Source organism: Saimiri boliviensis, chromosome 10 (genome assembly GCF_048565385.1).
Source record: "Saimiri boliviensis isolate mSaiBol1 chromosome 10, mSaiBol1.pri, whole genome shotgun sequence".
NCBI lineage: Eukaryota > Metazoa > Chordata > Mammalia > Primates > Cebidae > Saimiri > Saimiri boliviensis.
Window position 1 is genome coordinate 121,735,758 of NC_133458.1, and position 24,175 is coordinate 121,759,932.

At 45.9% G+C, this 24,175-nt stretch overlaps 1 pseudogene; it reads right to left on the reverse strand.

The window, feature by feature from the left end:
• The window catches only part of LOC141580135 (uncharacterized), a 64,488-nt pseudogene extending 42,051 nt beyond the window's left edge, over positions 1 to 22,437 (reverse strand).
• Between the last annotated feature and the right edge of the window lie 1,738 nt (positions 22,438 to 24,175).

A 24,175-nucleotide genomic window follows, 5' to 3' on the forward strand; every position in this document is an offset into this window, starting at 1 on the left:
AGCTGTTCAGGAAGCTCCACCCAGTAGACATGCACATACACCTCATTGGCTAGAATGATGTCATGGGGCCACCAGGCACAAGTAAGCTGGGAATTCAATTTTATAAAGTGGGCACATTGCTGCACTGAACAAAATTGGAGATCAGTGAAACAGGAAGATCTGCGACAAGCCAGCCACCATGTGGTGAAGACACTCTGTCAGCTGTATGGAGAGGTCCATGTGGTGAGGAACGGAGGCATCTTGTCAGCAGCCAGCACTAACTCATCAGCTGTGTGCTCAAGCCATTTCAGAAGCAGCTCCTCCAGCCCTGCCAAGCCTTCACATAACTGCAGCCCCAGGTGTAACCCAGTACAATCTCATGAGACCCTCAGCTACAACCACCCAACTAAGCCCCTCCTGGATTTCTGTATTAGCCTGTTTGGGCTGCTATTGCAACAGAAATTTGTTTCTCGTGGTTCTAGAAGCTAGGAAGTCCAAGATCAAAGTGCCAGCAGATTCAGTGTCTGGTGAGGCCCTTCTTCCTGGTTCACAGACAGCTATCTTTTTTGCTGCATTTTCACATGACAGAAGGGGCAAGAGGGTCTCTTTTATAAGGACACTAATCTCATTCATGATGGCTCCACCCTCATAACCTAATCACCTCCAAAAGGCTCCACCTCCTAATACTATCACATTGGAGGTTAGAATTTCAACATATGAATTTTGGGGAGACAAAAGTGTTCACACCATAGCAATTCATAACTCTCAGAAATGGTATGAGATTATAAGTGATTACTGCTCTTTTAATGAAGTTTTGGACTAATTTGTTAAGTAGCAATGGATAACTCATGACTAATGTAGAAAATGAGAAAGAAGAGATGGGGGAAAATGTGGACTGGGCAACTAGCCATGCCTACCACAAAGAGAGAATAGTTAGAACTCGCTTTCAGAGTTGGATAAATTTTTGCAAAAGAAAAAATATCTTAACAAGGTGTACAAGAATAAAACAGCTTGCCAGGCTGAGAAGGAAAGCATGTGGGGAAATCCTTCAGATATGGAGAAACCATGCCTAGTTCACTGAGCTCACAGATAGTATGGATACTGGGTTTACAGGAAGCTCTGCTACTTCCAGCCTGTCAATTGGTGGCGGCAGCTTGGTGGGAGTTGAGGTGGTGTGGGGGAGAGTAAGAGTGAAAGAAGCAGGAGATGTATATGGGAACTGAATCATAAGGGGCCTTGAAATTCTCGTTTTAAATCTTGGTTTTGACTGGAGTTTTGATGAAGAGCCTGGAGGCTCTGAAGAGGGGATTGTCACGATCAGATTCTATTTGAAAAAGATTGCATTGGCAGTAGTGGTTTTATGCTCTCTAGGGTAGGGAGCACAAAACTTCCTAGACCATTTAGAGGAAAACTCTGTTGATGAAAACAGATGAACAAAACTTGGCAACCACATGGCATTTAGGTACTCCAACTTTTTGGTGAGATCATAGGCCCTTTCATGACGCTTAAAAGCAGCAGAAAATTGTGCATCCTTGTGTCCAAAATATGAGTAATGTACAATAGGCAGAGAATATCTGCCTGACTCTAGACTTAGAGCTCAGCCTAAATCACACCCTGCTACACACTCTGATGCACAACAATGAGATGCCACTTCACACTCATCAGAATGGCTGAAATCCAAAACACTCACACCAATGCTACCAAAGAGGTGGGCCAACAGGAATGCTTCTTCACTGCTGGTGGGAATACAAACTGATCTTGCCAGTTTGGATGACAGTTTCGCAGTTTCTGCAACTTAGGCAATGCCTCACCATTGGAGACCCTCTGTACCTTGGAGCCCTCTCCAGCAAAATGAGGATAATGATGGAGTCCACCACATAGCCATGAGTGAGATTCAAAAATCACCTATGTAAAGATCCCAGCAAAATGGCTGGCAAGTGATGGGATCTATCTAGTACTCTTCAGTTGATGGTCTCATTACCTGCAAAACTATTTAGTCAGTAAGATGGTACTGGACTGAGTCACCCACTTCCCAAGTGAGGAAACCCTAACAAAGATGATTTATGATTTATGGCAGAGCTACGACTTCAATCTGGAGGTCTGGATTGTCAATCCAATGTTGTTCCCCTTAGCAATGACATGCAGCCAGGCAATTACACTATTGGTAGGGAAAATAAAAGTTAAGAAATTCTGATGAAAGATAAAATAGACAATCAAAATAAGGGCACAGGATTATTCCCACAAGATGTATCTTCAGCCTTCTCTCCCCTGCTCTCATACACAACTCCACCTGTATTAGCCCGTTTTCACGCTGCTGATAAAGACATACCCAAGACTGGGTAATTTATAAAGAAGAAGAGGTTTAATGGACTCACAGTTTCACCTGGCTGGGGAGCCTCACATTCATGGCAGAAGGGGAAAGGCATGTGTTACATGGCAGAAGGCAAGAGAGAAGTGCTGAGCGAAAGGGGAAGAAGCCCCTTATAAAACCACCAGATCTTGTGAAAACTCACCCACTATCACAAGAATAGCATGAGGGTAATGGACCCCATGATTCAATTACCTGCCACTGGTCCCTCCCACAACATGTGGGGCTTATGGGAACAATTCAAGATAAGATTTGGGTGGGGACACAGCCAAACCATATATCCACCCATCTTATTGCCCCTCTGTCTTACTCTTATTCATAATGTGCCATAAGGTGCTGTGGAAGAGGATCATGCTGTTCTGTGAATTACCTCACTTTACCCTCATGGGTGTTCAGTGAGTAAGTGGCAATTAGCACTTGGTTTTGTCGCATTTGTTACAGGTGCATTATTTTAGTTCAGAAGAAACTGGGGTTCTAGCATGGCTGGTTATTGGGTATGTAAAGTAAAACCAACCAGATCTCAGCCCTGAAGGAGTCCAGCATTTAGTGAGGAAAACATACCTTGAACAAATGCCTGCTATGCCGGATGATAAACCCTACCCTAGAGAGACAAACAACCTGCCCTGACGAGCACAAGGAAATATTTCAATGTGTTCTGAGGGTCAGTGAGGTGGATAGATGGACTCCAAAGTTAGAATAAGGGCGTCCTTGAGTTAGGTTTTGAAGGATGAGTAGAAGCTGACCAGAAAGAAGGGTGTTTGAGCCAAAGGGGAGTAGCATGAGTGATGTCTGGACACTGAACTGTTGAGGAATTTAAAGAATGTGGGCAATGCCAGAGGGGACGGTGCATTGGCCGAGAGTGGCAAGAGATGAGGCTGGAAAGATGGGCTGAGGCCTTGATGCCTCTTGAGAGAGGAAGGCGAGGCTTCGTTTCAAAGACAGTGAGGAGCACCTGGGAGGTTTGTGAGCAACAAATTCAACTCTTAGGCTTTTGGAAGAGGCATCTATCATGGGATCCTCCTTCTGACTCCACGTCTTGTCTTATAGTACTGAGGCTGTTCACCCTACAGAATCCCATGGAGAAAGCAGACCATCCACTTTACTAGGGACTGAGTCTGTTGCTTTTGTGAGCCCACTGAAGTCACAAATGAGGCATAATGAGAGTAAGACACATGATCAAGAGACACTTATCTAGACCAAATCCATTTGTTCATGAGGGTAATTTATCAAGAAAGCAAACCCACTGCCAAGTTGGGGGAGCAGGCACCTCCTGGAGCTGATGCGTGCTTGCTGGCAGAGCATCAACGTCACTGAGCTCCACACTCAGGGAGCCACCGTAGCTCCCTGGCCATGCCAGTGCCTCCCCACCATCCACAGGACTGTTTGGGAGGGGACCTCACCGCTTAGACCACGGCACCACACGAGCGGCACCAACCAAGCAGTAAGGCCTCAGAGTCCATGGAAGTTGTTGTCAGCCCTCTGGGCTCCACTGTGATTTGCAGCCCTCATGGTGACCTCGTGTAGGGGCCAACCAGGGTGCTCCATGAAGACACTGGGCACCACTAGGACTGAAGAAGTTATTTATCACCTGCAGCTTCCAGGATTGCAGGAGGGAAGCATAGAAAACAACCAGCCACCCATGGTTCAAGAAACACCCTGCCCAAATATTATTCTGCACCAGGCATTTACTGCCCTTCTCAGCAGCCCTCTGGATTCCGGCTCTGGGCCAGTGCCATGCCCTGTGGGAGGAAGCCCCTGCCATCCCCATTATCCCATCCAGCCCTCTCAGGTGACATCGAACTCAGCCAAGGAGCCTACCAATCTAACTGGCGAGGGACCGCCTCACTGCCTGTGAGACACATAAGTATCTCGGGGCCAGGACCTCATGTTGTTTTGTAACATAAGTACTTTCCACCCAGGGTGCATAAGTCAAGGAGGGTTTGATTGTGGAGTCCAGATCCCCGCTATCGCAGTGTTATTGTAGCCTCCCATTCTTCCTTCTGATTACTCCACTCAACATAATCTACAGCGGTCAGCGATAAACCTGCTAGCACTCAATTTATAGGCAAACAATTCCTGTCTCTTATCAGACACTTATCTTTTCTAGCAGTCAAAGAAAAACTATATATAGTGTCTCCCTGGCGTCTCATTCTTTTTTTTTTTTTTTTTGACTCAAGGGAGACATCAAGGTTTTATGTTGGGTGAAAGAGAGCAGAGTTTAGCTTCTTCCTGGAACATAACAAATGGCTGTGTACCAGGGTGGAGCAGGCTGGCAGTGAAGGACTGGCTCTAGAAAGAGGAGGCAAGGGACGGGGGGCAGCAAGGCTGGAGATGAGGCCCTGACGCAGCCTGTAGGTGATTAGCCCAATGCACAAACCAGATGGGAGAAAAGCAGGATCGGTGTTGGAAGAGAAAATGGCAACAAGACGTATGACCAAGAGTGGCCCTCTAGAAAACCCTCACCTTTCTTTCCAGAACTCGGTGTCATAGTAATGCCATAGGAAGTCTGTACAGTGCTTTATTTATGAAGCATTTTCAAACCATTTGATTGCATTCCCATGGCAGTCCCATAAGGCAGGTTAAGATAAGAACTACTCTCATTTTTAGATGAGAAAATAGACAAGCTAAACGTGCTTGCCAAAGGTCATAGCACTGGTAAGCAATAACGAGAAGGACAAAAAGCCTTGGCTTTCTGACATTTCATCCACTGCTTTTCCCATTCGCTCCATTGCAGGGTTTATTCACCTTAGGTTAACTCAGTTGCACCGGCACACACACGCACACACACACACACACACACACACACACACACACCCCTAACACTACCGGTACCCAAATAGAAGGAAACACAGAGGAGTGGCCAAAACTTTTTTCCATGGCAATATTTATAATACTGTGTCCTCTACAGAGATGCAACTGATTACTGCTCAGAGATTATTCTTAGCACTTCAGAAGAAAAGCCAAAATTAATTAGACATCAGCAAAAGAAAGCCTCACTTAATTGGCTATTTTCTGTCCTCCACTTTTGGAGAAAAAAAAAAAAAGAAAAAGAAAAACCCCAAAAAACAAGTTGATAAAAAGGATATTTTTAGACAGGGTCTCTCTCTGTGGCCCAGTCTGAAATGCAGTGACATGATCATGGCTGACTGCATTCTCGACCTCCCAGGCTGAAGCAATCCTCCTGCCTCAACTTCCCAAGTAGCTGGGACTACAGCCACCATGCCTTGCCAATTTTTGTATGTATAGGTATAGGTATAGGTATATATGTTGCCCAGGCTGGTCTTGAACTCCTGGGCTCAAGCAATCCTCCTGCCTCAGCCTCCCAAAGAGATGGGATTACAGGCAAGAGCCACTGCACCTGGTTAATATTTTATTAAGGTTTATGACCCAAGATTACTCAGCTCAATGTCCAAAGCTACACCTCTAGTCCTTTATTGCATGAGCAAAAGCGTGCATCCCATTTGTTCTGCTTTCTAAAACAGAAAAGATATATGCAGTTAAGGCAAAATTGCATCAAGAATTAAAACCCGAAAGGGGGTTTGGGTTACCATAAAATTAAAAGAACAGTGCTCCCCATTTCCTGAGTGTTCCAGGTAACCAAGGCTTATCTCTATAGGACTTTAGGAGGCCTTAAAAATACTTAGTAGAACAAAGTACAATAATCGCTTACTAGAGAAAAGCACCTATCAGCTTTCAATAATTTTTTAGGGCATAGCCCCATTCTTTATCCTGATTCCAGATCAAATTCCTCTACTGTGACCATTGAATGTTGCTTTCCCCACTTCTGGTCCTGGCCATGCTTGTTTCTGACAAGACTGTCAACAGCAGCACTTCTTGATGTGGACAGCTCTGGGCAGCCATCCCAGATGGCTATAATGTAGGTCCATGAAGGAAGGGGTTTCAAACTGGAGACAAATCCCAGACTTATGAGGGGCTTAGCGAGTGTCCAGCAGATATAGGAAAGAGCCATCTGAGGCTCAGGGGGGGTGTAAGGAAGTTGTTTTGACCCAAAACAAGAAGAGAAGACTAGAGCCCAGACAAAAAGGCCTTGGTCCTCGTAGAAGAAAAGAACTGAGGTGTGACACTGGCCCGTGGAGCAGAGGCCACAGGCCCTGCTCTGCCCTTGAGGAGCTGCCAGTGGACTATCAAGGCGATAAGTGCCATCCACAAGAACAAAGAACTAATGTGGACCCAGGAGAGGTGGTGAGTGGGTCTGATCACATAATCCAGGCAAGGTTTCATGCTTGAGAGGAGACTTGAAGGACTGTTCTAGATGGAGAAGGGTCAGGGACACTCGATTGAAGGAACACCTTGAGCAAAATTAAGGAGGTTGCAGTGGGTAAAATGATGACACCCCAAAATATATGCCCACCTCCTAAGCCCTGAAACCTGTGAATGTGGCCTCATTTGGATAAGGGATCTTTGCAATCTCTGTGGGCCCTAAGTCCAATGACACATAGAGAAAGATGCCACACAGAGGAGAGACAAACAGAGGAAAGGAGAAGGCCATGTGCAGGAGGCGGCAGGGATTGGAGCAACGCGGCCACAGCTGGGGCGCACCTGGAGTCAGCAGAGCCTGAAGGAGGCTTGGAAGGACCTTCCCTGCAGCCTCTGAAGAAGTGTAGCCCTGCTAACACCTTGATTTTCAATTTTCGGCCTCCAGAACTGTGAGGGAATAAATGTCTGCTGTTTTAGCCACCCAAGTGTTTAGTCATTTGCTGCAGCAGCCGCAAGAAACTAATAGACAGCTATGAAAGAAACCCTAGTCCTGGGTTTGTTTGCCCCCAGAGCCACTCCTCATCTATTTCCTGCTCTGCTGTCTATGGCAGGGGCTGACCCCTGCAAGCTGTGTTTTCCCAGCTGCCCCAGTTCTCAGAGGAGTTCAGCAAAGGAGACACTGATAAGAGCCTGAGGGTGGGAGGAAGGGAGGAGCCAGGGAATTTCCTCCCTCCTCTCTCAGCCTCAAGTGGCATCTGCAGTTAGTGTCCATCTCCTCCATGGCTCCAGCTCCCACCACGTAGGATCATTGCGATTCCTAGGTCCCCTGAGTAACCCCAGCTTCTCACTCTAACTAAAAGTCATGGTTGCTTCTGGGATAATGACTCCAGGGTGACTAGAGCACAGGGCGCATGCAGGGAGGGGAGGCAGCAATTTTTCCAGACTAGGTGGGCAGGGGCAATGGATTCCGGATGAAACTGTGCCACCTCAGACCGGACATTAGATTCTCAAAAGGTGCATGCACCCTAGATCCCTGCATATTCAGTTCACAATAGGATTCACACTTTTATGAGAATCTAATGCCGTGGCTGAGCTGATCTGGGAAGAGATGGGAGCTCAGGCAGTAATACTCGCTCATCCGCTGCTCACTTCCTGCTGGTCCTATGAGGCCACAGACCACAGACTGGTACTGATACATGGCCTGGGGATTGGGGACCCCTGGGCTACTCCACAAACACTAAGTGACATCGGCACAAACAGCAGGGTTGGGGGCCTCCTCTCACAGGGCAAACAGCAGCAGAAGCTGCAAGCTGTCATCCCTGACTTGGCATCCACCAGCACCCAGCTTGGTCATCATGAAGGTGCCAGACATTTCTTGGCAGGGGATTGTATTAGTATCCTGGGATGACCATGACAAAGTAACAGATCATGTGACTTCAACAACAGAAATATATTTTCTCACCCTTCTAGAGGCTGGAAGTCTGAGATCAGGGTGTCAACTTCTTCCAAGGTAGGGTTGGTTCCTTCTGTCCCTGGCTAGCAGGTGAGCGTCTTCTCCCTGTGTCTTCATATGGTCTTTCCCTTTGTGTCTGCCTGGGCCCAAATTTCCTCTCCTTATAAGAACATCAGTTCTATAGGATTAAGGCCCAGCCTAACCACCTCCTTTTAACCTTAATTACATGTTAAAGACCCTCTCTGCGAATACAGTCACATTCTGAGGTACTGAGGGCTAGGGTTTCACATATGGATTTGGGAGAACAAAGTGCAGCCTGTAGCTGGGACTTGGGTGTCAGCAGCAGACAGAGAGAGAGGGTGGAAGACATAGCATGCCCAGTGGGAACTGCGCACACCAGCAGAAGAGGCCAGTGCAGGGGGAAGGAAGGAAATCAAAGATGCCTTGGAGGAGCCGACCTGACCACTTGGGCAACTGGACTCACTTCTGAGAGCATGTGAAAAACCTCAGGGACTTCCAGAAAGCCCTAGCTGAGGTGCTGGTGGCTGGGAAGGAAGAGAGTCAGCGAACGAAAGGTTTGCATTATTAATTCAACTCTGTTTATACTCACAGGTTGATGAAATCATTTAGGGAGAAATCTAGATTTTGGAAGGAATTAAGTTATTCCTACGGCCCGGCCCTCCACACCACAACACAGACATGCACAGGTGGTGTCTGGTCCCTTTTGCAGGGCATCCCTGCAGAAGTGAAAACAAGAAACCAGGCCACGCAGAGAATCACTGCAAGGAAAGGGAGCCAGCCCAGCTACGTTTGTGTGTTGGCCACATGCAGCCTATGAGGCTGCTCCAGGGCTCGAAGCCTATGTCCAAGGGAGCCATAGACACGTGCTTTTGCTGATGAGCCACAATTTATTAATAGGAGACTCTGTGGGGTGCACCGCAATAAATTGTGATTCGTGAAATTTATAAACTGAGATAGCACTAGCGAGAGGTCCTGTGAATTGTAATTCTCTCGACCTGACAAATGAACTGCTTTGAGCAGCGACAGCTTCAGCCAAGTAAGAGAAATAAATCAGCTGGTGGAACTGTGGTAAGAAAGCAAACAGTTTTATTAGTCTGCGGATCTTGAGAAATGTTGATTCAGTCAGATCTGGAATCCCCCCCATAGTCGTTTTACAAGCTGCTTTATCCCAGAGACCCCCCAGGCCTCTCCACAGTACCACAATCTCCCAGGAAAAACGAGGGGTGAGTGACGCTGTGTTCAGGGTCGGAAACAAAAATATATCTTTTTATGGTCCTGGGAAAAGGTGAGTCTGAGCATTCATTCGAGGCAGCTTCTGTATTCCCCAAGTCTATATTAGAGGAAAACTTCGTGGAAGGCTTTCCACAACTGATAACCTCTCAGTCTCCAGAGAGCAAACAAAAAAATACCTTGAGTTGTAGAACCAATTATGTGAGAATAAATTTAGAATAAATGGGACTGATCAAAGATTGGCATTTGGACCAACAAACTATGGGTTGACTTGGCAAGTTAAGAGCAGAAACAAGAATGCAATGGGCAATGTTGAAACTGTAGACACTAGAACTAACTGCTTTAAATTGTATTTATGTCCTGAGAGAACCCATGTGCTATCAAATAACTAATTACACTACGGTCTGTTCACTGAAGCAAGCCCCAAAAGACTCCATTCCAGAAAGCAATTTGGTTTCAGCCAATGGTTACATTTATTTTTAAATGTAGCCTTCAAATTCAGAATGTCATATTCCAGACTTGTCTCCCCTCAACTGATACAAATTACCAGGCAGGAACCATTTAATTCAGAAGTGTATTGCAAGACCCCAGCAGGAGAGAGGTAGCGACTTCAGAGAAGGGAAGGGTAGGAAAATATTGGTTAGCCATCCACGTGCCGGGCAGTGTGTTCAGGTTCTCACAACCTTTGAGAAACTATTCTCACCTCATTTTAGACAAGAGACTGAAACTTGGAGATGTTCATGAAATTGCTGTGGCCACACAGCATTGACTGGAAAAGGCAGGGATGCACTGACAACTAAATTCATGCCCTTTCCAAGGTGTCATGCCACCTCTCAAAATTGAGGAGCCTAGAATCTTCCAGTTGATCCCTCTCCCCACGTCCCCCAGCCTCTTGCTGCCCAAAGACGCAGATCTAACTCGATCCCAGTCATATCACTGCCTCCCTTATTCTTAACCATCTCTGTGGAAGGAACCCCCACCTCCTCCCTGGGGCAAGATGCATGGGAAACTGAGTCTGTGCTACGCAGGAGGCAAGGCTCCCATGGTTGGACAGAGAGGCCAGGCATTCCAGACAAACCCCCTCCACCCCACCACAAGGAGAGCCTGTGGGATGGGGTGAGGAGTTGCTGGGGAGTTTCCAGTTTCAGGAGCTGCTTGCCCTAAGATGGAGAAAGGCAGGTCACAGCGGTGCTCCAGTGCAGATTTGAACAATTTGTTGCAGCCACAGGATACTTCCGAAATGTCTTTCCCAGCAGCTCTGGCTCTGCTGCGGGCAGGAGCATGTTTGTGTGGCTGCAGGGCACCGGCAGCAGCCCTCCCTGCTCTCCCGGCTCCCTGTGGCAACAGGAACGGGAACTTCGGGGGGTCAGGCATGGAAACCACAGCAATGAAATCTGACTTCAAAAACACAGATGCCATGATGTCCACTTGCAGAACACACAACATCTGGGCTGATCACCAACAAGATTCCTGCCACCTGAGGTGGAGGCAGGGCGGAGGCTACACATCTCTGTCCTTGCAGCTTGTAGGGAAAGACCGCCCTCCCTCGCCTCATTCTCACTGCTCAGGCCTACATTGCTGCAGGGCTGTCAAGTGGGTGTTCTCTAACCACTCAGGAGCTCATTCCCAAACACTCCTCCCATCACATTACCCCCAGCTCTAAAACATTGTTCTTGCTTCCTCTTAGCCGAGAGCAGTGCTTGAAGAAGGACAGAAATTTCCTGGGGTTTCTGTTAAAATGCAGGTTGTGATTCAGCAGGCCTGGGGTGGGGCCAGGCTTCCGCCTGTCTAGCAAGCTTTCAAGTACAAGGATGCCGTTGGTTTTAGGACCACACTTTGAATAGCAAAAGCCGGTATGTATGTCCCAGATTCCTAAAGCTGGTGTTGAAAACACTGGGCCCCCTCCCACTAGACTACCTTTCTTGCCTCCTTGGCCTCCTCCTCGCCCCTGCTATGCTCCAGGCAGAGTCAGCTACCAGCCTACAGCCACACCCACATCCTAGCTCGCCCACCATGGGGGTTCTGTGCCCACCATTTCCCTCAGCAGCAAAGCTAGCACCCAGCTCTGCTGTTCAAATCTTAACCTCCTGCAAGTCCTAGTCTTTCCATAAAGACCATGGTCTTCCTTGCAGGAAGAGCTGCATTCCAGAGCCCTGGCATAGGAAGGGAACAATCTCTGCTTTCTCAGGAAGCGTCAAGGCCAGGCATTGTTTGGGAGAGACAGATTGGGCTGCCTCTCTTGAGTGGAGCAAGCCCTGAAAGCTGCCTTGGCTGGGACCACCACTCTCTGATGGGAAGCCCTGCTGCATGATAGCCCTTTCCAAAGGGCATTCACTAGAGTCTGGTATGCTCAACAGTTTGGAGACCAGAGTTTCTCATACAGTAAATATCTGTGTCTGAGAGAATCTGGCTGATACAGATAAAATTTCATTTTCCTACTTCACCTTGGTGAGGCCAAATACCAGCTAATGAAAAGTAGGCTATGTACTTTTTTCTTTTTCAAGACAACAGTGTCACTGTGTTGCCCAGGCTGGAGTGCAGTGGTGCAATCTCGGCTCACTGCAACCTCCGCCTCCCAGGTTCAAGCAATTCTCATGCTTCAGCTTCCAGACCTAGCTGGGATTATAGGTGTACCACCATGCTGGGCTAATTTTTGTATTTTTTGTAGAGACATGTTTCTACGTGTTGACCAGGCTGATCTTAAAAACTTGGCCTCAAGTGATCTGCCCACCTAGGTCTCACAAAGTGTGGGGATTACAGGCGTGAGCCATCACACCTGGCTTGTACTTTCTATAAAAATATTTCATACCATCCAATATTTAACTGGGAAATGACTGCAGAACTCTTAGCCATCCTTTGTTTTAAATATTCAGAAGCATCTATCTGACACAGCACCCTAAGAAAGGCTATCTGGGGCACAATTTAGTTTTCCTGTTTTACTCCTGATGGTGAAACTCCGGCCAAGATATTCTGGTTGTGGAACCTCTTCTGATTCTGCCGTCTCACTGGTTGTGGAAATGATTGCAAATTGGAAAGAAATTTTCATCTTATCTGTCCCTCTGTTATTTTGTGGAGGAGGGTGTGGTGTTATCAGTTTGCAGTGGGGTTTTAGGGGTGGTGTCAGCCTTGCAGAGAGTTTGGTGGGTTTTCATTTCCCTGGCTTTGCTGTGTGCTGTTTTGAGGGAAATGGGTAACCGGATCTTAGAATCACTGGATGTGAAGAGATAACATTGACTATAGGCAATTCTGTTTACTGATAAAAATAATATATAGTTTTCAAATAGTCCCATAATGAGTCACTTCTAAATAGTCAGAAATACATTTCCTGCTATTATTCTTTGAGACTGAATTGATAATTTTATAAAATTACTCCCTTGCCAAAGTAGTCCTGTTGAATGCATGTTGAATTTGCAACATAGTCTTAAATCTGCAGTAACCTGGCCTTTTGGGACCCACTAGTTACGAATCAAAGTCCAGAGCATATTCTCTCATAAGAAATGTATTCTACTTGCTTCTTGCTGTTCAAGTTAAAGAGAAAAAGAAATGTATTTTACATCTAGCTTCCTTTCCTGAAAATAGCAAAGAATAGCGTAAGAGCAAGAGTCAGACAAAATATACTGGCAAGAGTCCAGAATGCCAGGGCACCGGCTCTTCAGCCATCCTCTTCTTTGGCAAAAAACAAACATCACAAATCACTAATGGATGGAGCCAAAGTCTAATCTAAGCCCCGAGTGAGGCTGTGGGTTCTTGAAGCAAAAGTCAAGAGACCTGGATGCTACGTCTTGCTGCTCTGTGCCCCAACAGCTTGGTTACTTGGGGCAAGTCTTTTAATCAATGTGAGCCTCAGCTTCCTTATCTGGAAAATGAGGTTAACGACTACCCCACTTACCTTGCAGGATGGCTGTGACAGTCAAGCCAGACTGTCCCTGGGCAAGCACCTTCTAAATTTACACAAAGAGGTGAGTGCTGTGTGATTGGCAGGCAGTATCTGCTGCTGGTTCTGGGGCTCAACAAAGCAGTTCTGTCTCCTGCTGCGCTCCGACTTCCCTCCCTTCCTGGGCTACCTTTTAAAGATAGAACTGAGTTATGGGGGGCAGGGGTAGAAGTGGAAGAAGGAAAGCAATAGGTATTTTAGAGGGATTAGAAGCCTCTCTGTTTCACATGTGATTCATTAAATCTCTCTCCTGCATGTCCTCACTGAGTCCCCAAACAAATTCTCCAATCCCATCTTGTCACTCCTCTCAGTAACAGAATTAGTTAATCCTAGTTAAATTAGATAACTTATCTTTCCCCCACCCCCAAGGAACAGAGGCCATCATTGTGTCTCCACAGGCTCTCTCAAGGGAGATTACCCTTTATCTTCTCCGCAAGGTGAAGAAGACAGTCCTGAGAGAAAAGGGAGCCTTCAAAGGAGTCTAGTGCCTCCCCCAGGACTGGAAGGGAAGGGAGGCCTGTGACCCCACGTGTGGAGGCTCTCCTTCTCTGGCAACCTTCAGGAGGCAGGAGGGTCTCAGGGAGAAATCATAGCCATGGCAAAGCTCTGCCAAGGAACAGTGGAGCCAGCACCCTCCCAGGAGCATAAGGACTTAGCAAATGAACACATCTGTGGTTACCATGTGGACCAAAGACCATATTCGAATGATCTGGGTGAAAGTCCACAGGAACTGAGAGGAAGGGGTATTTCAAGAAGGTCTGCTATGGAATTTCCTACCACCCTGGCAGGATGGCTACGGTAGCATATCAAATTTAGCTTAAAGCAGTAAAAGAAATGTGAAATTTCTCATGCCCTATTGTTAAGAGTAGAATTCACATGCCTGCTATCTTTCTGAGACATTTTGGCAGATAACCCTGCTTTCTTTGGAAACTCCAAAGTTTGGGAGAAACAGTTCGAAAGATCAGCACAAGCTCTTTCTGAAATTACCTTCTGCTCCCTCCCACAGTGAGAATTTACCTAGGGAAATACCAATCCAGCAGATACTTCCTCCATAACCTGAAACCCGAGCCATAGATGCCCTACCCTCAGCTCACCCACAAGCACTTCTCAGGAAACCTGGAGGAGAAAATAATGTCTTATCTTCCTTAGATGCAAAAAGGAACACACAACAAACACATCAAGAAATAAATACAAAAGTTTATGACTAGCAAACATTGTCTACAGTCACCAGGGAAGAACTCATGTTGAACAGCTCTCCCAACCAATGCTCACAATTTTGGAAATAGAAATGTTATTGTCCTCATTTTACCCCAAGAAAACTGAGGCTCAGAGGTATTAACTAACTTGCTAAAGATATCAAGCTATTAAGTGGCAGAGACAGGATTAGAATCTAAATCAGCATTCTATTCTACTGTGTCGCATAATCCCAGTTATATGGTATTCTCTAGCAGCATGTTTCTGTTTTGTAGTTCATAATGTGTGTGTGTGTGTGTGTGTGTGTGTGTGTGTGTGTGTGTGAGAGAGAGAGAGAGACAGAGAGAGAGACAGAGAGAGAGAGAGAGACACTGAACGTAGAATAGGAAACACAGATTTTAAAATGTAACCATTGCCATATTTGCTGAACTCTGGAAGGGGAAACTATGAGTTCCAGTAGGTGTCTGTTGAGTTTCAGCTGAAATGTGCCCACCGGCTGATTTAATGTGATAATCAGGGGTGGGGGCCCTGGTGACAGGCTATGATGTATTGGCTGTTGTTCTGCACTTTGATGTCCCCTGGAATTTGTCAAAACTTCGCTTCAGCACTCCAAAAAGTGCCCTGACGTCATCCGTCTCACTCTCTGTCTGCAGGAGCAAATGGCAGGGGAGTGGCTGTCCCTGGAGTTCAGGTCAACAGCAGGTCGGAGAGTGGCAGACCTTTCCTGAGGACAGCTGGCGGTAGCCGCTCCCCAGGCTTACCACTTCACAGCCAGGGGATTCCTGTCTCTGGGGGATAGAAATCTTTGCTGTCTCTGAGTGAAGGGGGACAGCAGATCCCTCCTATCCCAGCTCAGTCACAGGCTTGTGGAAAAAGGAATCCTCTTCCACACCCTTAGTCATAGGGATTGAGCTGCAGGCGAGGAAGGTGGGTAGGGCTGGTGGAATGAGGGGGACATGCCGGCTGAGCACAAGGTCTCCAGGACACTTCTGGCCAGCAGCCCAGGTCAGGAGCCAGCCTCTGCCATCCCCTGAGGCAGCTGTGGTCACACTGAGGCAGCAGCAGGCAGCAGGGTGTGCTGATGCACAGCTCCAGGGGCCAGATGAGTCACCCCCAGGGCTTGGCCAGCTGGAGAGCAGGGCCTGTTTCCCGAGGCTGGTCTGAACAGCACAAAGATCCGGGAACACTGCTGGCTCCCAGCACTGGGGATCTGTAGTGGCTTCTGGGAGCCGCTGATCTCTGAAGACTCACCCTGTCATGGAAGCGAGGAATGTCAATGTTTGGGGCAATGGGGCTAAGGGGGAGAGTGGTTTGCCTAGAAAACCCCATCGTGCTTTTGGGTTGCCTCATGTTGGTCTCTTGATAGGACTAGACTTGTCAAGTGGGATCTCAGTGGGTCCCTGGTACTGTGACATTGGAATCATTGTCCTGATCTTCCTAGCACAACAAGATGCCATCCCTGCTGAGAAGCCAACCCCCAAGAGAATCCAAGAAAAGCCATATGCCTTAGTTTATTCAGGCTGCTGTAACAACATACCATAACCTGGGTGGATTATAAACAACAGAAACTTATTTCTCACAGTTCTGGAAGCTGGGAAGTTCAAGGCCAAAGCACTGGCAGATTCCATGTCTGGTAAGGGTCCCTTTTCTGATTCAGAGAAGGCACCTCTCTACTTTGTCCTCCCACAGTAGAATGGGCAAGATCGCTCTCTTTATAAAGCCCAGTCATGAGGGTTTCTTCCTCATGACCTAATCATCTCCCAAAGACTGTACTTCCTAATACCATCAGTTTGGGGTTAGGATTTCAACACATGCATTTTGTAGGAACATAAACATTTGTTCTATTGCATGGCATGACTCTTCATTTTATTTTTAGCTGTTTGGACCTTAGTTTCCAAATCCATAACATGAGATTTGTAATGTCCTAGCTTAGAGAGTTGTTTTAAGAACTCAGTGATCATGTACACTAAAATGTTTAAGCACATTGCCTAGTACATAGTAAGTACTCAATAAATATTCACTGGTTTCCTTCTTCCTTGCCCTATCTTTTCCCTTTGAATCCCCAAATAAAAATAAACACCATTTTGCAATAACTAAAACTTAGGAAAGTTGATGTGACATTGTCAACTACAGCAAAGTTGGAGACTAAACAAGGTTCTAGAGACATCAAGCTGCTTCCCTGTCTACTGCTGAAGAAAGCCACATTCTAGCCAGGTAAGCAGGGAGCCAAAAATCATGCTGGCCACCCATGCAGGGGTATAGCTAGTGAGGGTGGCCGTCACTACAACTTGTAGAGGTAAAGAGACTTAAACCAAGGAGCTTGGACAGTGCAGACATGGGCGTGCAGGGGAGAAGTCCTCAGCCAGAGAAGCCATCAATTTCCCTTCTAGTTCAGCAGGAAGGAGAAGTTTCATTGGCCCAGAAAGGGCCACTTCTCATTGCAAACCAACAATTTCTGACAAGGAAGTGGTCTTAAGGGTCACTTGGGATTAACTACTGGGAAATAATTTCAGAAACGGGCCACAGACATTGAGACAGTTTGGCTCCCTGTGCTGAGAGGGTGACGTCAGCTGTGCAGATAAATTCTGAAGACTCTATCACCCCTCAAGCATTGTTTTACTAGCTTATAAAATGTTCCTGAGATCTTTCCATACTAATGACTTCTGGGGGATGTCCAGGGCATCCTGGAAAATTACAGCAAGTGGGTATCCCTCCAATTCTTTCTTGTCCAGAGCCTAATTTCTTTTAGACTTAGCCTAATTGCTTTCTATCCCATGAATTCTTATTGAACAGGAAAACTTGATACTGCATATTTACTGTTGAGTGCTGTGCAGAAGAGCATGGAAACATGGCCAAATGCTAGGTTCTGATCAGAAAATATGCCAGACGTGTACGAGGACCACAGCATTGAAATGATTACAGTTTGCTTCTCTGAGTTCCCACTACATCATTGCTCAAGACCTGCTTATGAGTACCTTTGTATCCATTCTACAAATCAATACACTGAACTATAAAGACAGAACAAATAGAATCTGCTTATGGATATTCAGCAAAACAGCTGCTGAATCAATCCAAAAGGTCATGGCATCTTGGTCCCAGACATCTTCACCATCATTCTTCAGGAAAACAAAGTGATATTCAAGCGAGCAAACAAAAGCGGAGACAGATGAGTCCAAACAAAGCAGCAGTTTCCTTGATCTAAAAAGCTCCCAATGTCCTTTAGGGGACTCCTTGAGAGACAAGAGAGTTCCATGCAGTAGAAGGAACCACTCATATCCAAGCAAACATTTGCTACCAGCCAAGATTACTTAATAGAGAATGCAATCTACTTTTACAAAGAACATTTGAAAATGCGTAACATCTTCTCACTTGTTGCTGAGAGCAAAGCTGTGAATATGGTATTATTATTGCCATTTTCCAGACAAGGAAACAGATGCTTGGAGAAGGTACCTTGCCCAATGTCATACCACTAATAACAACAAAGCCAGACCACCCAGCAACCTAGTTGCTCTGAATCCAAGTCCAGTGCTCTTTGCCCTACATTTCAGAAGTTCTTACGTGGACAAGGTAACCAGATCCCGCCTCATTGAACAACAAAGGAAACATTGATCAAAAGGGATCTGAACATGCCCTAGAAGAACTGACTTTTAAGGGAATATTCACTCAACAACTCCCCAGAGTATTCAAACAAGATGAAAATGGCAGGGGGGTTCTAGGGTAGGGAATCACTGAAGGAGCCTCTTCTGGGCCAGGAGGGGTTCTAGAATCCTTTCTCAATGAACTCTTAGGGCTGGTGTCTTTCCAAGATGGAAGTCTTGTGTTCATGCTAGCATGAGTTCAGGGTGTACACAGGGACCTTGAACCCTGAAGCCTTATAGGAAAGCCCTGGGATGTCTCAGGCCTCCTGCCATCCTAGGATCTGGTCCAAGGGGGTATAAACCTGGGCCTCATGTTCTCCCAGGATCATTCACAGAGACCCAGACTCCTGTTCTCTGTCACAACTGCACTCATAACGCTGGGCCACAGGAGGTGAAGTGGGGACAAGACAACATCCCCAGGTGTTGACTCTAGCTTAGGCTCAGGGTCAGGAGCCCTTGCCACAGCAAAATGACTTGCCCTGGCCAACACGGTCATAAGCACAGATGATCACACCCCAGGCTAAAAAGGCGGAAAACCAGTAGGCAAGGAAACCATTTTGTCATCCAAGGACAATAAAGTTTATGTATTCCCAGATGTGGGTCCTCCCACTTAATCAAAGCAGAGGCCCATTCCCGTGAAAAGAGCTTTTCTCCAGCAAAATGGGAAGGCCACTTCTTTGGGGCTAAATTTAGACTTCACCCACAGGCGAAGGGCTCCAGTTCTTCAGGGCTGCCAACAGAACAAGCAAATGGTTCAATGTCCCAGCTGGCTACAGCCAGCTCCAAAGCCAAGCCAGCATGAGTCTGAAATGTTCCACGCCTGGGAGTGTGAGCCACATAGTTCCTGGGGCCCAGATCTGCTCTAGGCTGGGCCACATCTTGGAGGGTATGCAGCTTTGGTCGCCCTGCTGATGTGCCAGCCTGTTTGCTTGCCCCACCAAGGAGTAGCCGCCCAATACCCACCACTCCGAAGAGAGGCTCAGAGTTACAGAGGATGCAAAGTGCAAGAAAGCCTTTGGCTTTAAAATTTTTCTAAAAGCTTTCCTGGGAATCATCACTGAGAAGGTCATGCTTTGCAAAAGAACCAAATCAGTATACAGGATGGTACGGTTCCAAAGAAGTCAAGATAAATGATCTACGGTCACATAAAGCTTCAGTAGGAAAGGTAAAGTTTTTTTCCTTGGGGCAGGGCCCCTTCCATCTGAAGCTTGCAGTGTCCTCTCCCTACATCAACACTATTTGTAAGTGGCCCCAAAGCCATCATGGCAAAATATTAAAAGGCTTTCCCTGTCTTGGAGAGAGGTGAGCGCGGTCTCTACTAAAAAAGAAAAAAAACAAAACAAAACAAAAACAAACAAACAAACAAAAAGGAAAACAAGTTTCATTCATTTCTCTGCTTGGCCAAGCTGGCATTTTCCCAAAGGTACCCTGCACTAAATATCTGGCCTCCCATCCTTAACTCTCAGGAAGTATATGCCAGCACATCCCAAAGTGGTCACCAATTCACTATTGCCAAACTTAATCACAATGTACACCAGGTGAGACTGAGTGAAACTTGGATGGGGAATGATAATCAGAATTTACTGTATCCTTCCTGTTCAGCATTCCTACAGATATGATCCAAGATTTGCTTAGGGTGTAAAACAAGATAAAAATTCACCCCAAAACATGCCCCATACTGCACAGACACAGCTCCAGTGGCATCTCCTTAGAAGCTTCCAGCTGGTAGAGCTAACCACAATTTCCACTGAGCTTCCATGCTCTCAGCTGGGCTGCACCACCTATTCCTCTGTAAACATTAAGGACTTACATTGGCGTCCCCCAGAGACTGGAAGTTACTCCAAGGAAGGGTCCTGATTTTATCTCATTTGGAATCTCTAATTCCAGGGTATAGTAGGCTTTCACTAGACATTAGATGAGTAAGTGAATGACTGATACTGAAATGTGTAAACATTCTTGTTTAAATATCATGATGTTCTCTTTAATAAAAGGAGCTGGTGTGAAGCTAAGGTTAACAGAGTTCCATCAAAAAAAAAAGAAGTATCAGCCAGGCACAGTGGCTCACACCTATAATCCCAGCACCTTGGGAGGCCAAGGCAGGCAGATCACAAGGTTAGGAATTCGAGACCAGCCTAGCCAATATGGTGAAACTCCATCTCTACCAAAAATACAAAAAAAAATTGCCAGGCATGGCGGCACATGCCTATAATCCCAGCTACTCGGGAGGCTGAGGCAGGAGAATCACTTGAACCCAGGAGGTGGGGGTTGCAGTGAGCAGAGATCATGCCACTGAACTCCAGCCTGGGAGACAGAGTGAGACTTCATCACAAAAAAGAAGAAAGAAGAAGTATCCTAGGACTGCCCAGCCACCCCTCTCTACTCTATGATGAAACAAACACCATCCTCTTTAAAGTAAGCAAATGTTAATGTTTGATTATTCCTGACTGGCTTTTATTAGACAGAAAAAAAACTGGGCTACCTTGCGTATTTCTTTCTTTCTGCTTATCCAGAGGTTGGGGTGCTGCTTCACCCTAGTGGGTCCCTTGGCAGCAGGGTTAAGCAGTTAAATCCCATCCTGATTCAAGCACCAGAGATAGAAAAACAAAAACCCAGCTGCCCTCACTTTTTGGAGTAAAGCCCCTCAGCCACCTCCCAGCCTGTCTGTCCCTACACCAATGACCTGCCTGCTGATACACACTGTGGGGAGGTCAGACTGTACCAGATAGACTTCAGAGGTCAGCTTAACAACTCTCTCCACCAGTCCTAGGATGAAATACACACAGCGACAGTCTAGCAAAGAGGTAATACAGGAATCACCTCAAAGAGTGAGAGAATTCTCAGAGAACCTAATCAAGAACAAGCAATTATCCTTCCTTCTAATGCCTGCATCAAGAATATAAATATTCAAAAGAAAAGCATGTCTGTATCATCATTCCTGAGCCAAATTTTGCACCGCATCTTACTCAGGCAACCAGGGAGGGAGGACAAGAATGCAAATCCCATTGAAATAATAAGTAAATAAAATAACGTTCTTTCACAGCAGCCAGAACATTTCTAAGAGGTTTGTGCTACAAGGCAATGTACTGAACAAGAATATTGGGAAGGAATTGCTGAATGGAAGGATGATTAGGGTGGATGAGCATGTTTCCTTTTAAAATAAAGACATATGAATGATTGTAAGTTGCCATGCGTATTTCAACTTGATGTTTAAAGACATTGGACTTAGCAGGTAGGAACTGTTGCCCTCTACTGGATGGAACATCATAAGAATACCATGATTTCATATTTGCTGCAGTTGTCTGGATGCTTGTTATCCTTCCAAGGGTACAGATGGTGATGGTGATGGTAATGCTGAAAATGACGATGGAGGAGAGGGAGGGAAGGAGGAGAGAAGGAGGTGATAAAATAAGAATCCCTTAGATTTATACTGCACTTTAGTGTCTTACAAAGTACATTCACACAAACTGAATTACTTGAGCCTCACAATTAACCTGTGAAGAAGGTGATGTTGCAAATGCGATGACTTTGGCAAAGAAATTAGATCAGTTCCTACAGATACCGAGACAGTAAGATGCAGAGCTCAAGTTCTGACTCAGGCTTGCTAAGTCCAAGCCCTGGAAAGGTTTCCCTTCATTCTATTTAAAGGTGAGGACGTACAATGGCTCCAAGGTGAAAATGAGCTTAGCAGATGACAAATTTTGGTAGCTAGAATTTTTTTCAGACAGGTGACTTCTAACAGAAAAGGACCAGCCTTGGGCTTCCCAAATATAAGTCTGGAAATCACTGGAGGATATCAGAAGGGTGACCAGAGATGGTCATTTTTTTCAGACACCCCTTTAAGAAACCTCTAAAGTATGTAGGTAGGAAAGACTTCTCCTGGGAATGTGTATATTTTTCTATTAACTAAGATTAAGAGAGCTCATTTCTAAAAGATCTGTATGACTGTTATTCATTTAAATTTATTCAACCAGTTACATGACTCATGTAGCTTTATGTATAATATCTAAAACCTGAAAACAACCCACACTTCAACAGGTGAATGGTAACACGAAGTGTAGTGCGATCATATCATGGAACACTACTCAGCAACAAAAAGTAACAAACTGTTGATACATGCAACAACTTGGGTGGAGCTCAAGGGCATTATGCTAAGTGAAGAAAAGCCCATCTCAGAAGGTTACATGCTGCATGATTCCATTAATATAGCATTTTCAAAATGACATCACAGTAGAGATGGAGTGCAGGGGAGAGGTTGCTAGTGCATAGAAAAGAGGAGGGTGTGACTATAAGGGAGAATATGAGGTGCCTTCCCTCATAGTGACAAAATAGCTCTGGAACATTATGTGGTGGTAATCAAATGAATCTATATATGTGAGAAAATATCATGGAATTAGACACAAAAAACACACAAAAATGAGTGCATGTGAGCACTGATGAATATGAGTAAGAGCTGTAATCCAGTTGATAATTTGGAGTCTATCAATGTCCTTGCTTCATGATGTAAGAGATCATCATTGGGAGAAGCTAGGTGATGGGTACTCAGGGCCTCTGCACTATTGTGACAACTTATTGTGGTCTACAGTAATTTCAAAAGAAAAAGAGAAGAAGAAAAAGCGAGGCAAGGAGGAGTAGGAGCAGGAGAATGAAAAGGAGGAGCAAAAGGAGGAGCAGCAGGAGGAGGAGCAGGAAGAGGAGCAGGAGGAAGAGGAGCAGGAGGAGGAGGAACAAGAGGAGGATCAGGAAGAGCAGGAGGAGGAGGAGGATCAGGAAGAGGAGCAAGAGGAGGAGGAGCAGGAGGAGGAGGAGGAACAGGAAGAGCAGCAGAAGGAAGAGCAGGAGGAACAGGAGGAGAAAGAAGAGCAGGAGGAGGAGAAGCAGGAGGAACAGGAGCAGGAGGAGGAGAAGCAAGAGGAACAGGAGCAGGAGGAGGGGGAAGAGCAGGAGGAGGAGGAGCTGAAGGAAAAGGAAGAGGAGCAGGAGGAGGAGGAGGAGGAGCAGGGCCAGACAGCTAGGGCCCCCAGACACAGCAGTCAGGACTCTAGTGTGGTGTCCATGGGTCTCCATGGCAGCTCACATGGCAGCCACTCCCAGTGCTAGGGCTGCAGCAGAAGGAGTTTGGGCAGAAGATGGACTCCAGTGCCTCGAGGGCACTGAGGAGAGCACCTGGCAGGTGCTGGTGCTGCTGCTGCTGCTGTGTGTGAGGGATGTCGCCTCTGAAAATGTGTTTTTTTAATTTTAAATGGAGGGATTGGTTTAGGTGGACCTCAGGACTATTCCATGCCTAATATTCCACGTTTTCACGAGTAGCCTAAGCGAATCTAGTCACTGTGATCCAATGTTCACTTGTGCTGCTCGCTCTGTTTCCTGACAGCCAAAGTGAAATCACCTATGTTTTGTGTCAAGTGTTGACACTCATCATAGACAGCTTGTGTTATTGACTATAGCTCTGTTTGAATATCTTGTTCCACAACTAAATTATAAATTTCTCTTGAGGCCATAACTGACTAGTATTTGTGATGCTTGGTGTCTCACATAGCAGATCTAATTGCAGAGTTCATTGTAATTTGAACAGAGCTCAGAGACTAAAAAAAGTTAAAGTTCCAGTTGAAAATATTGACATATTTGACCATTTTTTGAGAAGTTCAAAGTTTTGTAGGATAAAAATCACCACCAAGCCAAAAAATTAATGGCAAATTGAGCAACATCTTTGTAACGATAACAGGACAGATGTGAATACGCAATGCACAAAACAAAAATGACAAATGGCCAGAAGTACATGGACATTCAGTCCCCTCCTTCAGGAACATGAACACTAAAACAATGAGATTCTAGCTTTTTGTTTTTATTTTGCTTTTCTCTATTGGATCAGCAAAAATGAAAATAGATTACGATATATAATATTAGCAATGATGTGGAGAAATAGACATTTTCATAAACTGCTCATAGGACCATAAATGAAGGTGGTGGACATGGAGTAAAATTTGATGGCAGGTAACAACGGTCTTCAAAACGTGCCCAATAGTTCATGACGTAGGGATTTATCTTAAAAATAATAATCAGGGAACAAACATACACAAGAATAGCAATTGAATAACTGCCTGGAAGAGTACAAATTGGGAAATGAGGCCATTGTTCATTAA